Genomic DNA, 4,615 nt, shown 5'->3' on the forward strand with positions numbered 1-4,615 from the left:
GTGGCGCAGTGGTTGAGAGTCCACCTGCCGATGTAGGGGACACGGGTTCGTGCCCCGGTCCGGGAAGATCCCAAATGCCACGGAGCGGTTGGGCCCGTGAGCCATGGCCACTGAGCCTGCGCATCCGGAGCCTGTGCTCCGCAGCAGGAGAGGCCACAGCAGTGAGAGGCCCGCGTACCGCAAAAAAAAAAAAAAGATTACTGATCACAGGTCACCATAACAAATATAAGAAGAAGAAGAAGTTTGAAATATCATCATGAGAATTACCAAAATGTGACACAGAGACTTGAAATGAGCAAATACTGTTGAAAAAATGGTGCCAAGAGGCTTGCTCAACCCAGGGTTACCACAAACCTTCAATTTGTAAAAAATGCAATATCTGCAAAGCACATAAAGGGAAATACAATAATGCAAGGCGTTCCTATATAGCATAATGGTTGAAAGTTTGGCCTTGTGTGCCAGAATTGTCTGGACTTTAATCCTGGCTTTCCTAGCTGTGGAAACTTTGGACAAGATGCTTAACCTTTTGTGCCTAAGCTGCATCATTTATAAAATAAAGACAATAACATTTACTTCTTTGTGGGGTAACACCTACCTCATAGCATCAATGAGAGGATGAAATGAGTTAATATGTGCACTTCCAATAGTGCCTTACACAAAGAAAGTGCTAGTAACTGTTCACTCCTGCTGTGATTAACTGTCTGCTCTGATTGGGTCAGATGCTGAGAAATAATTCCCACTTAAAATAATGTAAGTGGAAAAAAATGATGTGAATTGTATTCAAAACAAAAAATCAAACAAACAAATAAAAACTTGTATTTTAAGAAACCGTCTGAAGGTTATCTCCAGAATCTGTTCTTCTTAAGAAGGTCTAAAGTTATTAGGTGATGCCCTAAAGTGGTGGAGTAAAGGTTTCCTTGTCTGCTAAGCCACTTGCAGTGTGGGGAAAATAAATAAATAAAGCCTTCTTATTAAGTCTTTTAAGTGTCTCTTCCTAAAATATTTTCAGATGAGTTAATACTAAGTCTTTTAGGCAATAGAAAAAATTAGAGTCTTGGCCCTGTGGTGCCAGATTTGCCTTCACTGCAACTCCTTGGTCTGGACTGTGGAACTCACACATCTGCCTCGTAACAGTATATATAGGTGTTTAGATGAGCACATAGATTAATTTATAAAGTCAGGCCCATCCAGGTATAATATCTCACAAAGGGAAAGTGAAAAACTGAAGTTCCTCTTATAACTTAAATGAACAAGCAAAAACTTTTCTAATCAAAAGACAACGAGCTTTCATTTAAAACAGTAGCTCTTTGTAGTAATTGCCCATTTCTTCACAAGCCAAGAAAAAAGGTCGGGTATTCAATTGCCTGCTTGTGACATGATTGACAATTTTATCGGCTTTATTAAGTACTTGTCTTAAATTTTCATACATATTCTGGAAGGTAATGGTATCCTTGTATCAGTGAGGAGCTATAGCTTTGGTGCATCTGCTTGACTACGTAGACAGGTCTTCTGATACTACCAGCCAGAGCTCCAGCCCATTCCCCATCCATCCCAAATCCTCTCTTCTGGTCTATGCCATGAGGGTCAGTGAGTTGTCCATACCAGTTGGCCAAGATTAGCAGCATAAAATATCTTCATAGACTTCTTTACTCAGCTCATAGGTTGTCATACTGACAACCCTAAAATAACACCAGCATTCAGAATCTCACTGGGTTCACCAATTTGCATTGACTCATTTCACTTCATTGTGCTAACAAAAATGGCTGCTTTATATCAGCTGCCATTTCTGTCATTTATGTTACTGGACAGAGGTACCCTGTCAATCACTATGCTTACTTTGCTCTGATCATTATTTGTTACTTTTTTTTTTTTTTTGGCATCAGGACTGACAATTTGTCAATAAACTTAGCAGTTCCAGGTTTTGTAATTAAATACAATTATATACATTTGGTTTCCACAGATTTCACATTTTAATCCCCTGATACACTGTGTTCTGCTCCTAACGTTAGACTATTTTGATAGCTTTTATATAGTGTTCTGTGTACATTTCAAAATGATGCTTGATGTTGGATAAATTTATGCCAGAATTTAGGAGCATCTCTAAAATATGTGACATGTGATAGCATCGATTCATTTTCATTGCCAGTCCGGTGGCAGTCCATATTGCAAATTATTGCCTCTGTGTATGTGTTTGTGTTTTATTCTGTTTTGTCGTCATTTGCCTGGTTTGCATCTGATACCTTTGCAACACTAACAGGCAGTTCATGAGATTTATTCATGTGGTTATTACACTTGTCCAAAGACAAATACCTTTTAAAATCACAATCCCCAGGAAAGCTCCCATTTCCAAGACAATTTTCACCTCTTTGCAACCACTGATCCACAATGGGTTCAAATGAACTTTTTAAAAAATCAGATCAGAATCTCAACTCCAGCACACAATTATACATTCTTATACAATGCAAACTAAAAGATTGTCAACTTCCAAAAGAGATGTTTTGATTTATTACTGAAAAGAACACATTACAATACATACAGGGATTCAGTGTTTGAGAATCCACTGTAACAAATGGCTCTACTTTTTTCCATAGCACTTATAACTTTCTAACATATTATTTTCTTGTTTATTATAGATTTTTTTTGTGGTCTGTCACTCATCTCTTCCCCCACAGGAATAAAAGCTCCATGAGGTAGGGATTTTTGTCTGTTTAGATTTACAGCTATATCCCCAGCCTGCAAAACACTGTCTGGCACATAGCAGGAGCTTAATCAGTACTTGTAGAATGAGGGCATGAATGAACCAGCAGTGCAAGCATAAGGTGGGTTCCTGAAGGAACCCTGTGACCAGCAGCACAGAGACAGCATCAAGGACCCAGACTCTTTTTACCTCTCAGCTCTGCCATCCTCAGTGAGAGCTTTCTCCTGGGTTGGTTCCTTTGGGGTCACAGAGACAGCTGGAATTATCTTGTTCACAGCTATGAGGAGAGAGAAAGCATTTGATTGGGTCAACTTGGGTCTGTGCCCTTAGTCAGGGCTGGGAGGGTGTTGACATATATATGGAGAATGGCTAAAACTCATCTGGACCCACTCTTTCTCTGACAGCCAAGTTGAAGGGTTAGAGTCAGCATCTCCTGAACATGTAGTGGGCCAGGCAGAGGCTGCTGAACACCTGAAATGAAGAAGCCAGGGTGGAGAATGGGAGATAGATAGGAAACCAATGCTGTCTATTACAGCACTATTGATTTTTACAATATCTAATAGTTCAGAGGGTTAAAAGGAAATAGGAATTTTTGTCTTTTTCCTCCATCCCAAGGTAGCCAGAAGCAACCTTGCAATGGTGTTTTACTGAGCACCTATTAAGGGCAGGGTATCAGTGAGAGACAAAACCCAAGAACTGCCAAGCCTTGAGAACTTGGTGGCTGAGACCCAAGAAACGGGGAGGAAAGATGATGCTGATTTTTTTAAACCTGGTATTGGCGTAAAGAGGTGTCAGAATTGTTTCTAGACAGGGTGAGTCTAAGGTGGGAGCCAAGGGTAGGTATCCAATAAGCCAATCATTCACCATTCAATAAATAATTAGTAAAGACCTACTCTGTGCCAGGCAATGCTCTAGGCACTGGGATGCAGTGATGAGCAAACCTTGACCTTTTACTGGCGAGAGATAGATAATTAACAGAACATTAATAAAATATGAGTATAGCAGACAGTGATATGTGCTATGGAGAAAAATAAAGCAGGGAAGAGGTTGGATGTATTGACTGGGGAGGAGAGGGCTGCAAGTTTCAATAGCATGACTAAGAAAGGCCTCCCTGAAGAGGTAACATGTGGACAAAATTTGGAGATGAGGGAGCAAGCCCACAGATACTGGGGAAGGGGCTCAGTTTAAAAAATGTTAAATGTCAGATACTTGCAGAACATCTAAGAGCTTATTCCTATAATGAAGTAGAAATTATAATACATATATAAAATAGACTTGGGACTTCCCTGGTGGCGCAGTGGTTAAGAATCCGCCTGCCAGTGCAGGAGACATGGGTTCAAGCTCTGGTCTGGGAAGATCCCACATGCCGCGGAGCAACTAAGCCCATGCGCCACAACTACTGAAGCCCACACGCCACAACTACTGAAGCCCACACGCCTAGAGCCCGTGCCCTACAGCAAGAGAAGCCACCGCGATGAGAAGCCCACACACCATGACGAAGAGTAGCCCCTGCTCACCACAACTAGAGAAAGCCTGCACACAGCAACAAAGACTCAACGCAGCCAAAAATAAATTTAATTCATTAATTAATTAAAAAAATAAAATAGACTCACATTCAATCCAGAGTAGGAAACAGTGGATTACCCTTCTAAAACCTGGATCCAACCAGAGGAGCTGACCCCTGAAGGGCGGGAGAAAGAAAAAAAAAAAAAACTAACAAGGATTGGAGAATTCTTGAACAAAATCTTCCCTCATTACTCCATTAAATTTGAGTTTTGAAATAAACTTCTGTAAGAGAGTGTTACTATGTTCTACAAATTTGGGGCCCTGAAAGTACACTTTTCCTACCAGCCCAGTTTTGGTGGGGGAGAGGAGACGGTGAAGATATAAAATGAAAAATATTGGGACTTCCCCAGT

The sequence above is a fragment of the Delphinus delphis genome, chromosome 17 (assembly GCF_949987515.2).
Source record: "Delphinus delphis chromosome 17, mDelDel1.2, whole genome shotgun sequence".
Classification (NCBI taxonomy): Eukaryota; Metazoa; Chordata; class Mammalia; order Artiodactyla; family Delphinidae; genus Delphinus; species Delphinus delphis.